This window comes from Oncorhynchus kisutch, linkage group LG22 (assembly GCF_002021735.2).
Source record: "Oncorhynchus kisutch isolate 150728-3 linkage group LG22, Okis_V2, whole genome shotgun sequence".
NCBI classification, from domain to species: Eukaryota; Metazoa; Chordata; class Actinopteri; order Salmoniformes; family Salmonidae; genus Oncorhynchus; species Oncorhynchus kisutch.
This window is the reverse complement of record NC_034195.2, coordinates 10,689,587-10,717,186: the sequence shown is the minus strand read 5'-3', so window position 1 is coordinate 10,717,186 and position 27,600 is coordinate 10,689,587. Positions and strand designations below refer to the sequence as shown.

Here is a 27,600-nt window from a genome sequence, read left to right as displayed (position 1 = left end):
TGCACCATAACGTTGGATGCCAACCGCTGATAAACTTCACCGAAGAAGAACTCAATCTTGCGTTAATAACGCTACGCTCACAGGGTTAATTAAGCAAAGCTTTGCTACGAGACTCCGTGAAGACGACGTACGGCGAAATGAAGTACGTCACGACGTAAACGGGGGCATTAGTTCCTGTTTCGAAACCGGTCGCTCGCATCATGGCCGCAGTACGCAGCCTACGGGTTTCGGTGAAGTCAGACTGCTCAGAGTCGGATTCAGACCGAGATGCCCGCGAATTTGAACCGATGGAGGTGGAGGAGGGCGAACTCGAGGCAGAGGACATCACCGTTAACCGGTCCTTGAATGAAGTGCTGCCGGTGAGTAAAGTTTTACGAGACCGCGGGCTCGCGTACCTTCTGGGCCTGCGGATAGTGTCTGGTTATTGGGGAGCTCAATGAGCTACTGTAGCAAGACGGCCAAGTAGGTAACGCTAGCCACTGTAACTAGTCAATATCCTCGCTTTCAGTACCCATGTTTTTAGCTAGCAGCCAACTAGCAAGCTACAGTATACTTGTTGATTTTTAGCGGTAGCAAACTAACGTTAACTTTACATATTTTATGACGAACTGGGCTGGACACATTTTCTGATTATTATATTTTATTATAATAATAATATTATATATTATTATATTTGTAGTCGGTCCAAATGATTAGCCAAGCAAGGGAAGTTTGCAATTTAAACCTTCAGCCCTCGTTTTCAGTGTAGTTTGCAAGTGCACAATTATTTTCACTTCGGGGCATTGAACGCCCCATAATTCAATTCGCAATGTTTGTACATCTGCTAAGAGATGTCCGCCAAAACTTAATTTGAACGTCAATATGGAGTCAACATACAAGTGTAAGTAAAAATGTCAATTTTCCTTCTTCAGAAGTAGCTAGGCAGGCTAACGTTTAGTTAGCTAATTCATTTGCTAGCTATCATACAGTAGGCGTACATTAACTATATAATTATTAATATAAGTAATCATAATTGACTGTGGCGCATATAAAGCACCCACAAGCTACCGGTGGCTGAAAACAACATAATCGTTGCGGGATGAACAAGTGAATTTCCGGCCAAGGGCGGTCCATTTAAAAATGATTCCTTCATCCCTCACCCTGCCAGTGTATAATCTGGCAACGCTCTGGATTTCCGAACACCCAGAGCGCTCTCTGGCACTCCAGATTGAATTTATGAACACACCCGAAACCGTAAAATGTTTAGCTAGTCATTTGTTATGCTAGCAATAGGTTGCATAGTAACATCAACTTCTAGTATACTCAACTGAAACGATACCATTCGTTTAGTGTACGAAAATGAACTAGAAGTATATACTCAATTAAGTATGTAGTATACATTATGCAAGTATGGGTATTCGAAAACACATCTTAGTTGATTGGTAGTTTTGAAGTAATCGTGAAAAAAACGGGTCTTATTTTAGGGCATTTTTCACCCTGCCAGCTCTTATTAGCACTGTGTCACCAACTGGCCTTCTGAACATTCTATTCCCAGCCCATTGTTTTACGTCACAATACCAGCATTGCCATTGTGAGCAATGTAAACTGCCAGAGATAACCTTGACGGCTGAACCATGGTAACTTATTATTAACAAGGTTACGGCTACTTAATGAGTGAGCTCACCATTCGCCTGGTTACATGTTGCGGTGACTCACGATGCTAGGGATGCATCAAATGTTGAACATTTTCTGGTCATGGGTAACCAAATATATATATATATATATATATTTTTTTTAATTCTCAGAAAAGGGTGGAAAAATCTGAACAAAACGCATGTCCCTGTCCTATTTTTCAAGATGTGGCTGATTTTAAACAGCCAGAATATATTTTTAAATTAAGAATTCGCTTTTTTTATTATTTTTTAAAAACTATTTGTTGTTCCTAAATGGCTGCAGGGTAATTTGATATGTGTCAGGTAACCCACTTCATTACTTTGATAAGCCTTCTGCAGGTACCTCATTAAACAACACTTGCTAGGCTCAATCTGAGGTAGCAACTATGAGCTAGCTAGACCTATCCATTTGGTTTGAGCTATAAACCCATTGTTTTTTTTGCCTTAAAAACCCTAAACATAACCTTAGGTATAACCTATTTTAGCCTTAACCCTAATTCTAGGGTAGCCTAGAACACTTTTAGAAGTTGTTAATACCATTTATATTACTAAATAGCATTTAAATAAAAACATTTTTTAAATCCAAGGTAAGCATTTTGCTGTTTAGTTATTTTATGATATTTATTATTGCAAGGCAGAACACTTGATTAACAAACCACATTCTATTTGACATTTTTCAAATGTGATCTAGTAACCTCTATGTGAAAGTCCATTAATTGGTGTGGGGCAGGTTAGATCGACTGATCTCAGGAATGAATAAGAAAAATACACTTCATATTTTAGCTGCCTCACCAATGTCTTTGTGAATTAATAACTTTTAATTGCTAACTATTTCCAATAGATGGAAGCTCCCGAGTGGCATTGTGGTCTAAGGCACTTCTTCTCAGTGCTTGAGGCATCACTACAGACCCTGGTTCAATTCCAGGCTGTATCACAATTGGCCATGGTCGGGAGTCCCATAGGGCAGCCTACAATTGGCACAGCATTGTCTGCGTTATGGTTTGGCCAGGCTAGACTGTCATTGAAAATAACAATTTGTTCGTTAAATTGCCTAGTTAAATAAAAGACCCTGAAGCATCGGTTAAGGGTACAAGCAGCAATATGATTGACATAAAACAGCATGCAACCAATGTTCCATGATTTTGTAAATGGTCACTCATTACTTTGTGTGTATAATCTCGTATTAGGCCTGTGTTGCTTTTGGGAGAGCAAAAAGATAACTATAGCAGGTATTGAACCCTGGCCAAAGAGTTACTAGTCAGATGTGCTAACCTCAACCCTAGTATATGTAACTGATGTGAAATGGCTAGCTAGTTAGCGGGGTGTGCGCTAATAGCGTTTCAATCGGTGACGTCACTCGCTCCGAGACCTTGAAGTAGTGCTTCCCCTTGCTCTGCTTCAGCTTTTGTGGATCGATGGGTAATGTGGCTTCGAATGTGGCTGTTGTTTGTGTGCACCGGGTCTCTGGTTCGAGCCCAGGTAGGGGTGAGGAGAGGGACGGAAGCAAAACTGTTAGATTGATGCTGTGAGGATTTCCACGTGCGGTGGAGGAATAACTTGCCGCTAGCTAGCCAGCAGCAAGTTATTCCTCCACCAGACGTGGAAATCCATGTTAGCTAGCTAGCAGCAAGTTATTCCTCCACCGCACGTGGAAATCCATGTTGGCTAGCTAGCGGCAAGTTATTCCTCCACCGCACGTGGAAATCCATGTTGGCTAGCTAGCGGCAAGTTATTCCTCCACCGCACGTGGAAATCCATGCTGGCTAGCTAGCGGCAAGTTATTCCTCCACCGCACGTGGAAATCCATGTTGGCTAGCTAGCGGCAAGTTATTCCTCCACCGCACGTGGAAATCCATGTTGGCTAGCTAGCGGCATGTTATTCCTCCTCCGCACGTGGAAATCCATGTTGGCTAGCTAGCGGCATGTTATTCCTCCTCCGCACGTGGAAATCCATGTTGGCTAGCTAGCGGCATGTTATTCCTCCTCCGCACGTGGAAATCCATGTTAGCTAGCAGCATGTTATTCCTCCTCCACATGTGGAAATCCATGTTCAGTATGCATAAACATTCTAAATGAAACTGAGAATGTCTGCAGTGATAAAATATCTCTTGACACAGTAGCTCAACCCTTTTTTGTGTTAGTGAACACAAGTATTGAATGTCTCTGCTTCGTGCCTAAGTGCGCTGTTCCTCTGGTGCATAGATTTGCACAATGAGTCCAGTGGCGATCATGCAGATCTGAATGGACACTGCACCAAGTGTGACCGGTGTAGATTGCCTCTACATTGCATTTGGATCGGTTTTATTTTCTGATAATTACAGGAAAAACTTCCACAAACAAATGCTGTATGCCCTTATATGCCAACACCTCTCTTCCACATGGGTACAGTAGTCTGGGCCCAATATAACAATCTCATTTCACATAACAGTACAGTATAATGCAAACTCAATGTACAGTATGAAATGTGAATGTACAGTATAGGCCTATGCTGACCTCTGCAAAGTACAAATTCACACGGAAGGGGGACATGAATAGGCAAGCAAGCCCAATGATGACATGTAACCTACAGTAGCTAGCTAACATGTACAGTAGGGACAGACACTTTACAAGATAAAGTGAATAAATAACAAATACATACATATCACAATGGTGGGAGACTATTTTATAATGCCCTGTCAGTGACCATATAAATTCATTTTATAAGTGTCTTAACATAGGATTGATTATGACTTATGGGACAATTTGACAGTAACCTACCTCTTCCACATGGGTACAGTAGACAGGGATGAGGTAATGGGGGCAGGTAACGTTTATATGGGGGAATGCAGAAGGAAGTGTGCAACATTAAAAGGGCACGTACAACAACAAAAGGAATGTACACCGATATCAGGCATGGAACTATTCAGATTGTGTAATTATGCAACATGAATTTCAGTACTTGACCACACCTGAAAGTGATCTGGCAAACATTTGCATGAATACTAGTTCCATCATTGAATGATGAGGCTAAACCAACAGTCAAACTTTAACTGCCATAACGCGTCTTGTCTTTGACTTTGTGTTTCTAGGAGGCGATTGAGAGGACGGAGAAGAGCACAGAAAGTTTCCACTTCTGTGCACAGGCCAACCCAGCCCAGATTGTGGTACTAGACAGAGACACCATGAAGAAAGGTACATACACACACTGCGCTGGATAGAGACAAAATGAAGAAAAGTACACGCAAATAGACTTAGCTGGCTTTTTTTTTATCACTTTCACACTTATTCACATACTGAATACACTCTCTCTTTCTCAGCCATCCCTAACTTGCGCCTGGAGGCGTTGCACGTGGCGGGTGTGGATGATATGAGCACCCAGGATGTGTTTGGCTACTTTAAGGAATACCCTCCAGCACACATCGAGTGGATCGACGACACCTCCTGTGAGTAACACACAGCGGCAACTGACAACAAATGGGCTGTTTTAACATGTCATTAAATATGGTTTCCTAGGTAATGTGGTGTGGCTGGATGATGTCACTTCCACTCGGGCTCTGATCAACATCAGCCACGTGCCTGACCCAGAGGTGGTTACCAAAGAGACAGACGACACCAAAGAACTTTGTGATCCCACCCAGGAGAGCAAGGGTACTGTTCGGCGCTTGTTCATGTACTGTCCAGTGTGTGTGTGTCCTTGTTCCAATGTACAGTGTCTATGTTTTATGATCAGATATAGTGGGTAATTCTGTGTTAATGGTCAGAACTGTGATGTGGTGCTTGTGTGGTCAGTCATATGAACTTGTACTTGATGGGTTTTGTCACTGAAATTTGCCTGCCATTCTCTCAGCTCGGGGGCAATCCGATTCCGATGATGGAGAGGTGGAGGAGGAGCAAAAAGAGCCGGTGAAAGAGAACCGTGAGGAGAGTGAGGGAAAAGCCAGCGAGGGAGAGACTGAGGAGAAAACAGAGCCTGAGACCACCCAGGTAAAACTGTATGCCAGACTGTTTTCTGTGGAAAAGATTGCATGTTAGTAACCTGTGTGTGTGGAAAAGATTGCATGTTGTTTACCTGTGTGTTTCAGGTGGACCTGCTGTCCCAGGCAGAGATTGAGTCACTGCTCCGGAATGACCTACGTCCAGCCACCAAACCCTTCAAGGGCAACAGACTCTTCCTGAGGTTGGCCACTCACGGTGAGTTTGCTTACATGCATACATACATGCATACATACATGCTAACATACATAACATGCATACATACAGTACCAGTCAAATGTTTGGACACTCTTTTCTTCTATTCTTCAAAGTAGCCATCCTTTGCCTCGATGACAGCTTTGTAAAATCTTGGCATTCTCTCAACCAGCTTCATGAGGTCACCTGGAATGCATTTCAATTAACAGATGTGCCTTGTTTAAAGTTAAATTGTGTCATTTCTTTCTTTAATGAGTTTGAGCCAATCAGTTGGGGTGGTATATAGAAGATAGCCCTATTTGGTAAAATACCAGGTCCATATTATGGCAAGAACAGCTCATATAAGTAAAGATAAATTACAGTCTATCATTACTCTAAGACATGAAGGTCAGTCAATCCGGAAAGTTTCTTCAAGTACAGTCGCAAAATCCATCAAGCACCATGATGAAACTGCCACAGGAAAGGAAGAGAAAGAGTTACCTCTGCTACAGAGGAGTAGGATGGTCAAATAAAAATCCTTGAATGAGTAGGTGTGTCAACTTTTGACTGGTACTGTACAGACACGCTCACAAGACGTATACACACTACAAACAAAGGCTTCGGACACCAAGCTAGCAACATTTATAAGTCACAAGTATTAGTTTCTTAAGAATTTGAAGATGTATTTGATGTCTGAAGGAGTGGTAAGATTAGGATTCTGGTACAATGTTTCTCTCACTGTGTGTTCAGATGATAAGAAGGAGCTGGGTGCTGCGAGGAAGAGCAGATATTACATGAAGTACGGCAACCCCAACTACGGAGGCATGAGGGGCATCCTCAGCAACTCCTGGTAACCACACACACACCTACTACCTTACTTCAACATTCATTCATACATGCTGGATAGGCACACCAGATGAACTTGTGGTGCGTCTCCATGGCGATACAGTGGTGTGCTAAGCCATCATGGCAGCCGCCACCAGACAGTCAGACCCTCATCACCACCATGGCTGACTGGAACTGATATGCTGCTACACTGATATGCTGCCACACGAACGAGTGATGGCTCTATCCAAGGCTCAGCCAATCATTCACGTAACAGAAGGAAGCACGTGACTGAAGAGAGAAGAGACGACCAGTTCCCTAGTTACAGAATCAGCGCGCGTCTGAAGAAAGAGACGACCAGCTTGCTAGTTACAGAATCAGCGCGCGACTGAAGAGAGAAGAGACGACCAGTTTGCTAGTTACAGAATCAGTGCGCGACTGAAGAAAGAGACGACCAATTTGCTAGTTACAGCATCAGCGTGCGAGAGAAGAGACAACCAGTTTGCTAATTACAGAATCAGTGCGCGACTGAAGAGAGAAGAGACAACCAGTTTGCTAGTTACAGAATCAGTGCGCGACTGAAGAGAACCAGTTTGCTAGTTACAGAATCAGTGCGCGACTGAAGAGAACCAGTTTGCTAGTTACAGAATCAGTGCGCGACTGAAGAGAGAAGAGACAACCAGTCGCCAGGTGTACTGTGTTTGCTCCGACACATTGGTGCAGCTTGGCTGGGTTGTGTTTCGGAGGGCGCACGGCTCTCGACATTTGCCTCTCCCGAGGCCGTACTGGAGTTGAAGTGATGAGACGACTAACTACCAATTGGATACCACAAAATTGGGGAGAAAACGTTGTTAAAAAATCTAATTAAACCTAACCAATTCGCTATAGTATTAACTGGTATACTACTCCTTGCCGTTCCTCAAGTTATAACGCGTTAGTTGCTTACTGGACCCTGGCAATATGTGTGAAATGTTGACTAGCTAACAAACTGTTTTCCCTCTACAGTATCTGGTTAATTTTCAGAATGAGAGAATTAGGTGAAAAATGAGGTGTTGCTTGTTAAACAAGTGGATTCAGGGATCAAGTGTCCACAGGCAAAGTGTTCAATGATATACCGTGCAGTGTAGCCCAAAGATATGGCTTTTGTTGTGTTTAACTTGACAGTAAAACTTTTGTATGAGTGAGGGGGGATTATTAAATATTTTACTCAGAGAATGTTATTTTTGCACACATGTAGCCTTATGCACTTGATCAATGTCTACTATAGTGGTCACTATAATACCGCAGCAAGAGAATGCCTGTTTGTTTCATTCTATTTACTATCTACTTTAACATGTTTTTTTCCCCAAGTGCAATATTTAGATGTGTGTGTGGTCAGAAGTGTTCTATTATAAAGGCTGGCATGGTAACTGTAATATTAGTGCATTGTTTTTTTCTCAAGACTTGAGTGTCATTTGCAGTAAAATCTAGGCAACAAATACCATTGGATTTCTTTCTTTACATTGTTTTAGCTGTGAGTTAGGTTCACATGAACCACTTTTTATTTTACACCCAGACTGATCATGGAGATCATGTTGTTTAATTAGTTAACCTGAATTTCCCCTGAGCAGGGATGTTTTCAGTGAAGAAGAAAGAGGTGTCAACTTTTTGGGACCTCACAGGTTTGCATCCCTGAGCATTTGTTTGTCATCCGTGTCTTGAACACAACAGAAATCATTCTCTTTCCCTTTTATTCTCCCATCACTCACTTTCTCTACTTATCTATTTTTCTGTCTTTTTTAAAAGTTTATTTCCACTTCTATCACAATGCTGGACATGCTGGTTAGTCTAGAATCTCCAAATGTATAACTGGACTTGGTAGCCAGTTCCAGTGCTTTAATGAATTCTTCACTCTAATCAGAGACTGATTTAAACCTGGGACACCAGGTAGAACAGAAAACCAGCAGTACTCTGGACCCTGTAGGGAAAGATTTGAATATCCCTGGACTAGAAGGTTAAGGGGATGTGGTTAGGTTAGAAGTTGAAGGTATAGGGTGGGTACTAGGTGAGGTATAGACTGTACTGTGTAAGGTATAGAAGGTATAGGGTGCTAGGTGAGGTATAGACTGTACTGTGTAAGGTATAGAAGGTATAGGGTGGGTACTAGGTGAGGTATAGACTGTACTGTGTAGGAATAGGGTGGGTACTAGGTGAGGTATAGACTGCTGTGTGAAGTATATGAGTGGGTATGTTTGTTGCTACTGTCTTCACCTTCTGCAGAAGAGACGGTATCACACACGCAGAATGTGAGCAAGAGCAAGAAAACCCCTCAAGGACAGGAATGGGGGATCACACCACCTACAAACACAGCCACCTGGTAAGTACATCATAAACACACACTGCCCTACACACACACACACACCACCCCCCACCATACACCCACCACACACACTGCCCTACACACACACACACACACTGCCCTACACACACCACACACACTGCCCTACACACCCACACACCCACACACTGCCTACACACACACACACACTGCCTACACACACACCACACACGCCCTACACCCACACACACACACACACACACTGCCTACACACCACACACACACACACACACTGCCCTACACACACACACACACACACACTGCCCTACAAACACACACACACACACACACACACACACACACCACACGCCCTACACACACACACACACACCACACAACACTGACTGCCCTACACACACACAACAACACACACAATGCCCTACACACACACACACACACACTGCCCTACACAACACACACACACACCACAACACACACACCACACACACTGCCCTACAACACACAGCACACACTGCCTACACACACACACACACACACTGCCCTACAACACACAACACACACACACTGCCCTATCACACCACACACCACACCAATGCCCTACACACACCACCACACACCAACCCTACACACACTGCCCTACACACACACACACACTGCCCTACACACACACACACACACACACTGCCCTACACACACACACACACACACTGCCCTACACACCACACACACACACACACACTGCCCTACACACACACACACACACACACACACTGCCCTACACACACACACACACACCACACACACACACACTGCCCTACACACACACACACACACACACTGCCCTACACACACACTGCCCTACACACACACACACACACACTGCCCTACACACACACTGCCCTACACACACACACACACACTGCCCTACACACACACACACACACACACACATGCCCTACACACACACACACACTGCCCTACACACACACACACACACACTGCCCTACACACACACACACACACACACTGCCCTACACACACACACACACACACTGCCCTACACACACACACACACACACTGCCCTACACACACACACACACTGCCCCCCCACACACACACACACACACTGCCCTACACACACACACACACACACTGCCCTACACACACACACACACACTGCCCTACACACACACACTGCCCTACACACACACACACACACCACACACACACACACACCACACACACACTGCCCTACCACACACACACACACACACACTGCCCTACACACACACACACACACACTGCCCTACACACACACACACACACACACACACACACACACTGCCCTACACACACACACACACACTGCCCTACACACACACACACACTGCCCTACACACACACACACACCACACACACTGCCCTACACAACACACACACAACACACACACTGCCCTACACACACACACACACACACACACACACACACACACTGCCCTACACACACACACACACACACACACACACACACACACTGCCCTACACACACACACACACACACACCACACACACCACACACTGCCCTACACACACACACCACACACACACACACACTGCCCTACACACACACACACACACACTGCCCTACACACACACACACACTGCCCTACACACACACACACACACACTGCCCTACACACACACACACACACACTGCCCTACACAACACACACACACTGCCCTACACACACACACACACACACACTGCCCTACACACACACACACACACACACTGCCCTACACCACACACACACACACACACACTGCCCTACACACACACACACACACACACTGCCCTACACACACACACACACTGCCCTACACACACACACACACACACACACACTGCCCTACACACACACACACACACACACACTGCCCTACACAACACACACACACACACACACACACACACACACACACACTGCCCTACACACACACACACACACTGCCCTACACACACACACACACACACACACTGCCCTACACACACACACACACACACACACACACTGCCCTACACACACACACACACACTGCCCTACACACACCACACACACCCACACTGCCTACACACACACAAACACACACTGCCCTACACACACACACACACACACACACACACACACTGCCCTACACACACACACACACACACTGCCCTACACACACACCACACACACACTGCCCTACACACACACACACACACCACACACTGCCCTACACACACACACACACACACACACACACACTGCCCTACACACACACACACACACACACACACACACTGCCACTACAACACACACACACACCACACAACACTGCCCTACACACACACACTGCCCTACACACACACACACACACACTGCCCTACACACACACACTGCCCTACACACACACACACACACTGCCCTACACACACACACACACACACACACACTGCCCTACACACACACACACACACTGCCCTACACACACACACACACACACACCACACTGCCCTACACACACACACACACACACACACTGCCCTACACACACACACACACCAACACACACTGCCCTACACACACACACACTGCCCTACACACACACACACACACTGCCCTACACACACACACACACACACACACTGCCCTACACACACACACACACACACACACTGCCCTACACACACACACACACACACACTGCCCTACACACACACACACACACACACACTGCCCTACACACACACACACACACACACTGCCCTACACACACACACACCACACACACACTGCCCTACACACCACACACACACACACACACTGCCCTACACACACACACACTGCCCTACACAACACACACACACTGCCCTACACACACACACTGCCCTACACACACACACACACACACACACACTGCCCTACACACACACACACACACTGCCCTACACACACACACACACACAACCCTGCCCTACACACACACACACACACACACTGCCCTACACACACACACACACACACCACACACACACACACCATGCCCTACACACACACCACACACACACTGCCCTACACACACACACACACACACACTGCCCTACACCAACACACACACACACACACCACACTGCCCTACACACACACACACACACACACACACACACTGCCCTACACACACACACACACACACACACACACACACTGCCCTACACACACCACACACTGCCCTACACACACACACACACACCTGCCCCACACACACACACACACACACTGCCCTACACACACACACACACACACTGCCCTACACACACACACACACACACTGCCCTACACACACACACACACACACTGCCCTACACACACACACACACACTGCCCTACACACACACACACACACTGCCCTACACACACACACACACACACTGCCCTACACACACACACACACACACACTGCCCTACACACACACACACACAACACACACACACACACACCACTGCCCTACACACACACACACACTGCCCTACACACCACACACACACACACACTGCCTACACACACACACACACACACACACTGCCCTACACACACACACACACACACACACTGCCCTACACACACACACACCACACACACACACACACACTGCCCTACACACACACACTGCCTACACACACACACACACACACTTGCCTACACACACACACAACACACTGCCCTACAACACACACACCAACACACTGCCCTACCACACACACACAACACATGCTGCCCTACACACACACACACACACATGCCCTACACACACCACACACACACTGCCCTACACACACACCACACACTGCCCTACACACACACAACACACTGCCCTACACACCACACACACACTGCCCTACACACACACACACAACACACACACACCACTGCCCTACACACCACACCACACACACACACACACACACTGCCCTACACACACACACACACACACACACTGCCCTACACACACACACACACACACACACTGCCCTACACACACACACACACACACACACTGCCCTACACACACACACACTGCCCTACACACACACACACTGCCCTACACACCACACACTGCCCTACACACACACACACACTGCCCTACCACACCACACACACTGCCCTACACACAAACACACACTGCCCTACACACCCACACACACTGCCCTACACACACCACACACACTGCCCTACACCCACACACACACTGCCCTACACACACACACACACTGCCCTACACAACACACACACACACACACTGCCCTACACCCACACACACACACCACACACACTGCCCTACACACACACCACATGCCCACACACACACCACTGCCCTACACACACACACACACACACCCCCACACACTGCCCTACACACACCCACACACACACATGCCTACACACACACACACACACACACTGCCCTACACCCACACACACACACACACACACACACTGCCCTACACACACACACACACACACACTGCCCTACACACCACACACACACACACACACACTGCCCTAACACACACACACAACACCACTGCCCTACACACACACTGCCCCCCCTACACACACACACTGCCCCTACACACACACTGCCCTACACACACACACTGCCCTACACACACACACACACTGCCCTACACACACACACACACACACTGCCCTACACACACACACACACACTGCCCTACACACACACACTGCCCTACACACACACACACACACAACCACACCCACTGCCCTACACACACACACACACACACACACACTGCCCTACACACACCACACACACACCACACACTGCCCTACACACACACACACACACACACACACACTGCCCTACACACACACAACACACACACACACTGCCCTACACACACACACACACACACCACACACTGCCCTACACACACACCACACACACACACACCACACACACACACACTGCCCACACACACACACACACACACACACACACACACTGCCCTACACACACACACACCCACACACACACACACTGCCCTACACACACACACACACACACCACACACTGCCCTACACACACCACACTGCCCTACACACACACACACACAACTGCCCTACACACACCACACACACACACTGCCCTACACACACACACACACCACTGCCCTACACACACACACACTGCCCTACACACACACAACCTGCCCTACACACACACACACTGCCCTACACACACACACACTGCCCTACACACACACACACTGCCCTACACCACACACACAACACACACTGCCCTACACACACACACACCAACACACTGCCCTACACACACACACACACACACTGCCCTACACACACACACACACTGCCCTACACACACACACACTGCCCTACACACACACACACACACACTGCCCTACACACACACACACACTGCCCTACACACACACACACACACACACACTGCCTACACACACACACACACACACAACTGCCCTACACACACACACACTGCCCTACACACACACCACACACACACTGCCCTACACACACACACACACACTGCCCTACACACACACACACACACACACACACACACTGCCCTACACACACACACACACACACACACCACACACACTGCCCTACACACACACACACCACACACACACACACACACACACACTGCCCTACACACACACACTGCCCTACACACACACACACTGCCCTACACACACACACACTGCCCTACACACACACACTGCCCTACACACACACACACACTGCCCTACACACACACCACACACACTGCCCCTACACACCACACACACACACACACTGCCCTACACACACACACACACACACACACACACACACACCACACACACACACACACACACTGCCCTACACACACACACCACACACACTGCCCTACACACCACACACTGCCCTACACACACACACACTGCCCTACACACACACACACCACCACTGCCCTACACACACACACACACACACACACACACACAAACACAACCACACACACACACACACTGCCCTACACACACACACACCCACACACACACTGCCCTACACACCACACAACACACACACACTGCCCTACACACACACACACACACCACACCACACTGCCCTACACACACACACCCACACACACACACACATGCCCTACACACACACACACACACACACACACAACACACACCACACTGCCCTACACACACCACACACACACACACACACACACACACACACACTGCCCTACACACACACACAACACACACACACACCACACACACACCACACACACACACTGCCCTACACACACACACACACTGCCCTACACACACACACTGCCCTACACACACACACACCACACACACACACACTGCCCTACACACACACACACACACACTGCCCTACACACACACACTGCCCTACACACACACACACACAACACACACTGCCCTACACACACAACCACCACACACACACTGCCCTACACACACACACACACACTGCCCTACACACACACACACACCACACTGCCCTACACACCACACACACACACACACTGCCCTACACACACACACACACACACTGCCCCCCTACACACACACACACACTGCCCTACACACACACACACACACACACACGCCCTACACACACAACACACTGCCCTACACACACCACAACACACACTGCCCTACACACACACACACACACTGCCCTACACACACACACACACCTGCCCTACACACACACACACACCACACACTGCCCTACACACACACCACACACACACTGCCCTACACACACCACACACACACACATGCCCTACACACCACACACACACAACCACACACACTGCCCTACACACACAACACACACACACTGCCCTACACACACACACACACACACCACTGCCCTACACACACACACACACACACACTGCCCTACACACACACACACACACACACTGCCCTACACACACACACCACACACACACACACACTGCCCTACACACACACTGCCCTACACACACACACCACACACACACACACATGCCCTACACACACACACCACACACACACTGCCCTACACCACACACACACACACACACTGCCCTACACACACACACACACACACATGCCCTACACACACACACACACACACACACTGCCCTACACACACCACACACACACACTGCCCTACACACACCAACACACACACACACACCACACTGCCCTACACACACACTGCCCTACACACACACACAACACACTGCCCTACACACACCACACACACACACTGCCCTACACACACACCACACACACACTGCCCTACACACACACACACACACACTGCCCTACACACACACACACACTGCCCTACACACACACACACCACACTGCCTACACACACACACACACACTGCCCTACACACACACCACACAACTGCCCTACACACACACACACACACTGCCCTACACACACACACACACACACACACACTGCCCTACACACACACNACACACAACACACACTGCCCTACACACACACACACACACTGCCCTACACACACACACACACTGCCCTACACACACACACACACACACTGCCCTACCACACACACACACACACTGCCCTCACACACACACACACTGCCCTACACACACACACACACTGCCCTACACACACACCACACCACACACTGCCTACACAACACACACACACACACACACACACACTGCCCTACACACACACACACACACACACACACTGCCCTACACACACACACACACACACACACACACACACACACTGCCCTACACACACACACACACACACACACAACACACACACACTGCCCTACACACACACACACACACTGCCCTACACACACACACACACACACAACACACACACACTGCCCACACACACACACACACACACACTGCCCTACACACACACACACACACTGCCCTACACACACACCACACACCACTGCCCTACACACACACACACACACACACACTGCCCTACACACACACACACACACACACCTGCCCTACACACACACAACACACACACTGCCCTACACACACACACACACACACACTGCCCTACACACAACACACACACACACACACTGCCTACACACACACCACACACACACCTGCCCTACACACACACACACACCACTGCCCTACACACACACACACACACTGCCCTACAACACACACACACACACACACTGCCCTACACACACACACACACACACTGCCCTACACACACACACACAACACACACACACACTGCCCTACACCCACACACACACACACACACTGCCCTACACACACACACACACACACTGCCCTACACACACACACACCCACACACTGCCCTACACACACACACACACACACACTGCCTACCACACCACACACACACACACACACACACACACACTGCCCTACACACACACACACACACTGCCCTACACACACACACACACACACACACACACTGCCCTACACACACACACACACACTGCCCTACACACACACACACACACACTGCCCTACACACACACACACACACACACACACACTGCCCTAACACACACACACACACCACACTGCCCTACACACACACACACACACACACTGCCCTACACACACACACACACACACACACACACACTGCCCTACACACACACACACACACACACTGCCCTACACACACACACACACACCACTGCCCTACACACACACACACACACTGCCCTACACACACACACACCACACACACACACACACTGCCCCCACACACACCCACACACTGCCCTACACACACACCACACACACACTGCCTACAACAACACACACACACACACACTGCCCTAACCACACACACACCACACTGCCCTAACACACACACACACACACACTGCCCTACACACACACACACACACACTGCCCTACACACACAACACACACACACACACACCACACTGCCCACAACACACACCACACACACACAACACACACACACACTGCCCTACACACACACACACACACACACACACACTGCCCTACACACACACACACAACACACACTGCCCTACACACACACACACACACCACTGCCCTACACACACACACACACACTGCCACCAACACACACACACACACACTGCCCTACCACACACACACACACACTCTCCCTACACACACACACACACACACACACACTGCCCTACACCCACACACACACACACACTGCCCTACACACACACACACACAACACACACACACACACACACTGCCCTACACACACACACACACATGCCCTACACACACACACACACACACACACACAACACACACTGCCTACACAACACACACACACACACACACTGCCCTACACACACACACACACACACACACACACACACACTGCCCTACACACACACACACACACACACACCACTGCCCTACACACACACACACAACACACACACTGCCCTACACACACACACACACACACACTGCCCTACACAACACACACAACACACACACACTGCCCTACACACACCACACACACACACACACTGCCCTACACACACACACACACACACACTGCCCTACACACACACACACACACACACACTGCCCCACAACACACACACACACACACACACACACTGCCCTACACACACACACACACACACACCACACTGCCCCCTACACACACACACACACACTGCCCTACACACACACACACACACACACACCACTGCCCTACACACACACACACACACACTGCCCTACACACACACACACACACACACTGCCCTACACACACACACACACACACACACTGCCCTACACACACACACACACACACACTGCCCTACACACACACACACACACACTGCCCTACACACACACACACACACACTGCCCTAACACACACACACACACACACTGCCCTACACACACACAACACACACACACACTGCCCTACACCACACACACACACACACACTGCCCTACACAACACACTGCCCTACACACACACACACACACTGCCCTACACACACACACACACACTGCCCTACACACACACACACACACACACTGCCCTACACCACACACAACACACACACCACACTGCCCTACACACACACACAACACACACACACTGCCCTACACACACACACACACACACACACACACACTGCCCTACACACACACACACACACACTGCCCTACACACACAACACACACTGCCCTACACACACACACACACCACACTGCCCTACACACACACACACACACACACACTGCCCTACACACACACACACACACTGCCCTACACACACACACACACACTGCCCTACACACACACACACACACTGCCCCTACACACACCACACACACACACACACACACTGCCCTACACACACACACACACACTGCCCACACACACTACACCACACACACACACACACTGCCCTACACACACACACCACACACACACACACTGCCCTACACACCACACACACTGCCCTACAACACACACACACACACACTGCCCTACACACACACACACACACACACACACACACACTGCCCTACACACACACACACACACACACCACTGCCCTACACACACAACACAACACACACACACACACACTCCCCTACACACACACACACACACACTGCCCTACACACACACACACACACACACTGCCCTACACACACACACACACACACTGCCCTACACACACACACACACACACACACTGCCCTACACAACACCACACACACACACACACTGCCCTACACACACACAACACACACACACTGCCCTACACACACACACACACACACACACACTGCCCTACACACACACACACACAGCACACACACACACATGCCCTACCACACACACACACACACACACTGCCCTACACACACACACACACACACACTGCCCTACAACACACACACACACACTGCCCTACACACACACACACACACACACACACTGCCCTACACACACACACACACACACTGGCACCTACACACACACACACACACACACTGCCCTACACACACACACACACACACACACCACTGCCCTACACACAACACACTGCCCTACACACACACACAACACACATGCCCTACACACCACACACACACACACACTGCCCTACACACACACCACTACACACACACACCACCACACACACACACTGCCCTACACACACACACACACACACACACACACTGCCCTACACACACACACACACACACTGCCCTACCACACACACACACACACACACACTGCCCTACACAACACACCACACACACACACACACTGCCCTACACACCACACACACACTGCCCTACACACACACACACACACACACACACACACTGCCCTACACACACACACACACACACACACACTGCCCTACACACACACACACACTGCCCTACACACACACACACACACACTGCCCTACACACACACACACACACACACACCACACACTGCCCTACACACACACACACACACACTGCCCTACACACACACCACACCACTGCCCTACACCACACACACAACACACACACTGCCCTACACACCACACACACACACTGCCCTACACACAACACACACTGCCCTACACACAACACACACAACCACACACACACACTGCCCTACACACAACACACACACAACACTGCCCTACACACACACACACACACACACCCACTGCCCCACCACACACACACACACACACACACACACACACACACACACACACACACTGCCCTACACACACACACACACACACTGCCCTACACACACACACACACTACACACACACACACACTGCCCTACACACAACACACACTGCCCTACACACACACACACACTGCCCTACCACACACACACACCACACACACACACACTGCCCTACACACACACACACACACTGCCCTACACACACACACACACACAATGCCCTACACACACACACACACACACTGCCCTACACACCAACACACACACCACTGCCCTACCACACCACACACACACACACTGCCCTACAACACACACACACACACACTGCCCTACACACACACACACTGCCCTACACACACCACACACTACTCCTCCTACACACACACACACACACACTGGCCCTAACACACCACACACTGCCCTACACACACACACCACACTGCCCAACACACACACCCACACACACTACACACAACACACTGCCCTACACACACACACACACACACACTGCCCTACACACACACACACACACACACTGCCTACAACCCACACACACACACACCACCTGCCCTTACACAACACACAACACACTGCCTACAACACACACCCACACACACTGCCCTACACACACACACACCACACACAACACTGCCTACACACACACACACACACACACACAACTGCCCTACACCACACACACACACACTGCCCCTACACACACACAACACACCACACACTGCCCTACACACACACACCACTGCCCTGACACACACACACTGCCCTACACACCACACACACTGCCCTACACACACACACACACACACACTGCCCTACACACACACACACACACCACCACACTTTGCCCTACACACACACACACACACACTGCCCTACACACACACCAACACTGCCCACACACACACACACACTGCCCTACTGCCCTACACACACACAACACACACACCACTGCACTACACACACACACACACTGCCCTACACACACACACACACACACACTGCCCTACACACACACACACACACACACACACACACACACTTGCCCTACACACACACACACACACACTGCCCTACACACACACACACACACACACTGCCCTACACACACACACACACACACACACACACTGCCCTACACACACACACACACACTGCCCTACACACACACACACACACTGCCCTACACACACACACACACACTGCCCTACACACACACACACACACTGCCCTACACACACACACACACTGCCCTACACACACACACACTGCCCTACACACACACACACACACTGCCCTACACACACACACACAACACACTGCCCTACACACACACACACACACACTGCCCTACACACACACACACACACACTGCCCTACACACACACACACACACACTGCCCTACACACACACACACCACACACTGCCCTACACACACACACACACACTGCCCTACACACACACACACACACACACACACACACACACACACACACACTGCCCTACACACACACACACACACACACACACACTGCCCTACACACACACACACACACACACACACACTGCCCTACACACACACACACACACACACACACTGCCCTACACACACACACACACACACACACACTGCCCTACACACACACACACACACACACACTGCCCTACACACACACACACACACACACACACTGCCCCACACACACACGCCACCCTAAATATACTTGGGTGACAACACGCGCACACAAACATTTACAGACGAGGCCCAACTGTCATGTGCAAATGTTAATTTACAGATCCCCTGTGTTAATCTGACTTCCTCCCCTTCTCTCTCCTTCACCCCCCCCCCCCCCCTCTCCAGCTGACCTGATCAACCTGCCAGAAGAACCAATAGAGGAAGAAGAGGATGACGAAGAGGGGGAAGAGGACATGGACTCAGACGACAGGGTGGTGGAGTACAAGGAGAAGGGGGAAAGAGGGAGGGTGAGGGGCCCAGTGGTGGCCCTGTGGAGTCGTTTGGGAAGACCCTCTTCCCCCTCGGTCTTGTCGGACTCAGACGAGATGGACTATGACTTGGAGCTCAAGATGATCTCCACCCCCTCTCCCAAGAAGAGCATGAAGATGACCATGTACGCAGACGAGGTCGAGACCAACCTCAGGACTATACGGTCAGTGGGTGGTGGGTGACCATGTATCCTGACAAGGCCATGACCAACCTCAGGGCTATACGGTCAGTGGGTGGTGGGTGACCATGTATCCCGACAAGGCCATGACCAACCTCAGGAGCTTTCAGTCTTTTTCTGTGAGTGTGTAGAATGTGGACCCTTTTAATATAGGTAAACATAGTGAAAACATTTGCTGTCTGTGTTTTACAGACACTCTGCTGTTCGGCGTGACAGCGGCTCGGGGGGTAGTGGCATCCGGAACAGGATTGGTGGAGGATCGGTGGGCGAGACCAAAAGCAGTGCGGTGGAGAAAGTGATTGACGTGAGGCAGCTATTGGAGGAGAAGAGACGTGGCCTATCCCAGCATAAACATTGCCACCCTGTGGCCAGCATTGGAAGTACGGGTCAGTTGTCCACCATTCTCCAAAGTCAATCAACTCTTTTTTTTTTTGTTGTCACGTGGCGAATACAACAGGTGTAGACCTTACAGTGAAATGCTGAATTACAAGCCCTTAACCAACAATGCAGTTTTAATAAGAAAAGTGTTCAATTATTTACAAAAATAAACTGAAGTAATACATAAATATAAATAACATTATCAATGGAATATTGTTCCCGGACACTGTGTATGTTGAGTGCTGTATTTAACCATGTTCTGGGTTGTGTGTGTGTGTAGATGTGAGGCAGCGGTTAGGGAAGAGGCCGTACTCTTCTGAGAGACGACACTCCACCTCTCCCGTCGCCTCCCGAGACTCATCCCCTCCCCGAGAGCCGATCACAGATGTGCACAGGCGACTGGGCGTGGTAATACAAGACACCCGCGGCCTCCACCCTGATTCGTCCAAAGACAGGAAATCAAGTAAATAAGGGAAAAAAACGCACATGTCCATATACTGCTATTAGTCAATAATGCAGTAGGTTTGTTGAAAAGACACTGATAGAAAGTGCTTTAACCTCTCTGGGATATTTGGGATGGTAGCGTCCCACCCCGTCAACAGCCAGTGAAAGTGCAGGGTGCCAAATTCAAAACAACAAAAATCTCACAATTAAAATTCCTCAAGCATACAAGTATTTTACACCATTTTAAAGATATAATTCTTGTTAATCCAGCCAGAGTGTCTGATTTCAAAAAGACTTTACAGCGAAAGCACCACAAACGATTAAGTCACCACCAAGCCACAGAAAAAAACAGCCATTTATCCAGCCAAAGTCACAAAATGCAGAAATAGACATCAAATTAATCACTAACCAGTGATGATCTTGATCAGATGACACTTATAGGACTTATTGTTACACAATACATGTATGTTTTGTTCGATAAAGTGCCTATTTATATCCAAAAATCTCAGTTTACATTGGCGTGTTATGTTCAGTATTTCCAAAACATCTGGTGATTTTGCAGAGAGCCACATCAATTCACAGATATACTCATAATAACCATTGCTAAAAGATTAAACTGTTATGCATGGTATTATATATCCACTTCTCCTTAATGCAACCGCTGTGTCAGATTTCAAAAAAGCTTTACGGAAAAAGCACACCATGCAATAATCTGAGTACAGCGCTCCGAGACCAAAACAGCCAAAGAGATATCCGCCATGTTGTGCAGTCAACAGTCAGAATTAGCATAAATATTCACTTACCTTTGATGATCTTCATCAGAATGCACTCCCAGGAATCCCAGTTCCACAATAAATGTTTGAACGAATCCAAACGCGCGTGCAAGTCCAGCCGAAAGGTTGGAAGAAAAGTCCAAAAAGTTATATTACAGGTCATAGAAATATGTCAAACTAAGTATAGAATCAATCTTTAGGATGTTTTTAACATATTTTCAATAATATTCCAACCAGAGAATTCCTTTTGTCTGTAAAAAAGCAATGGAACGCGAGGCAACTTTCACATTAACGTGCATCATGAGCCCGGGGCTCTCTGCCAGACACCTTACTCATTCCCCTCTCATTTGGTCCTCCTTCACAGTAGAAGCATAAAACAAGGTTCTAGAGACTGTTGACATCTAGTGGAAGCCTTAGGAAGTGCAACATGACCAATATCCTACTGTCTTCAATTGGGAATGAGTTGAAAAACGACCAACCTCAGATTTCTCACTTCCTGTTTTTTTTCTCAGGTTTTCGCCTGCCATATGAGTTCTGTTACACTCAGACATTCAAACAGTTTTAGAAACTTCAGTGTGTTTTCAATCCAAATATACTAATTATATGCATATTATATGCTACCCAATACTGCCCCCCAGTCACCAAGAAATTAATATTGAACCCCCTCCCTCTCCAGGTCGTCTGTGGAATAGGCTCGGCCCCTCCTCCTATAAGGGTGAAGTTCCCGAGCGGAAGCCTCCCAGTCACAGAGCGGGTTCGGGATCAACCAGCTCCAGGTTGGGGGGGCGGGGAGAAGACGTTGAGAAGGAGAACGACTCTGCATTGCAGAAGGTGTGGGGGGCCTTGATCAAACAGAAGGAACAGCAGACCCACAAGATGAAGAGGAGTCGGCTTGACAACCTGCCCTCGCTACAGATAGAGATCAGCCGGGAGAGCAGCAACGGGTCCGACTCAGACTCCTGAGAGACTGAGGAAGAGGAGGGGTAGGGAGTGGGCAGAGAATGAGTAGGGGAGCGAGACGTGTTGATAGAAACTGAGTCGGGAAGAGAGGTGTGAGTGAAATGCAGAATAAATACAAATGGTGGGGGAAGGTTTAGATCTGTGTGGATAGGGTCATGCCTTCATCTAGAGCAGAAAGGTGACCACCCCCACCCCTGCTCTCCTCTTGAGTTACTCGTCTCTGTTTAGATCCTTATGGGCCCCCGTCGCTGTGACCTGGTCCATCGGACCAACACAAAAGAACTGGACAGAATTGTCTGATGTGGAGAGAAGTTATGTTTGTCAGGACTGGTGTTCTGATCAAATGGGTTCCTGTGACATTTTACTGATGGCCTACCTACACTTCAAGTCATGTCAAATATTTAAAGGGCAATATAAATGTCTCTGTTGGCCCCTGTGATGTCAACTACAGAAGAACTGGGACAAGGATAAGATCCAGATACTGAGCGCTCTCCCTGTCTCTCTGTGTGTGGACCCAGACACTGGATCATACAGTCTATGGCATCTATGTGTGAGTGACTTTGAACCACAAATATTGAGTTTGTGGCATTTTATTTCCTTCCACAGGCTTGGCCCATAGAGACAACTAAGCCAGATGAATCGATTGTCTAATGTTATGTTTTTCAAGGCGGAAGATTCTTCAATGGCTGTGCCATCCTTCAAAGCCCCATAGTACACTACTTTTGACCAGAGCCCTATGTAGGGAATAGTGTGCCGGTTTGAGGACAACCTTACATTCCCAGACAGAAAAGGAATTGATTTCATTAAGGCCTAAGCAGAAATAAAACATGTCAACAACTGTCTGCTTGTCTTGGCAATGGTGACAACTCTTTATTTGACCTGGTAATTTGACTGCGAATACAATCAACTAGGTCATTTTCCAAGAAGAAACATTGATGGGATAGCCTTAAACATGTTGGTTTGGTGTCTTTAACAGTTCAAGAGTTAAGGTTGGGAAGTTATTGTGTGTGTGCACACAGTCAAGTTTGGTTTTATTTGTACATTTTCTACATTATAGAATAATAGTGAAGACATCAAAATGATGAAATAACACATGGAATCATATAGTAGCCAAAAGTGTTAAACAAATCAAAATAGGTTTGAGATTCTTCATAGTAGCCACCCTTCCCCTTGACAACTTTGCACATTTGGCAATCTCTCAACCAGCTTCATGAGGTAGTCACCTAGAATGCATTGCAATTAACAGGTTTGCCTTGTTAAAAGATAATTTGTGGAATTTCTTTACTTCTTAATGTGTTGGAGCCAATCAGTTGTGTTGTGACAAGGTAAGGGTGGTATACAGAAGATGGCCCCATTTGGTAAAAGACCAAGTCCATATAATGGCAAGAACAGCTCAAATAAGCAAAGCGAAACGACAGTCCGTTACTTTAAGACATGAAGATCAGTCATCTGGGAAATGTCAAGAACTTTGAAAGTTTCTTCAAGTGCTGTCACACAAACCATCAAGCGCTATGATAAAACTGGCTCTCATGAGGACCGCCACAGTAAAGGAAGACCCAGAGTTACCTCTGCTGAGAGTTACCAGCCTCAGAAATTGCATCCCAAATAAATGCTTCACATAGTTCAAGTAACAGACACATCTCAACATCAACTGTTCAAACGGAGACCACGTGAATCGGGCTTCCATGGTCGAATTGCTACAAAGAAACCACTACTAAAGGACACCAATAAAAAGAGGAGACTTGTTTGGGCCAAGAAACACAAGCAATGGACTTTAGACCAGTAGAAATCTGTCCTTTGGTCTGCTGAGTCCAAGTTTGAGATTTTTGTTTCCAACCACTTTGTCTTTGTGAGACTTGTCGTAGAGAAATTAACATTCAATTACCTGGCAACAGTTCTGTTGGACTATATATATATATATATATATATATACGCTGAACAGAAATATAAATGCAACGTGTT

At 48.4% G+C, this 27,600-nt stretch overlaps 1 pseudogene; it reads left to right on the top strand.

Moving 5' to 3' along the window:
• Positions 1–154: 154 nt before the first annotated feature.
• LOC109867297 (nuclear cap-binding protein subunit 3-like) lies at positions 155–26,509 on the top strand (annotated as a pseudogene).
• Positions 26,510–27,600: the final 1,091 nt, after the last annotated feature.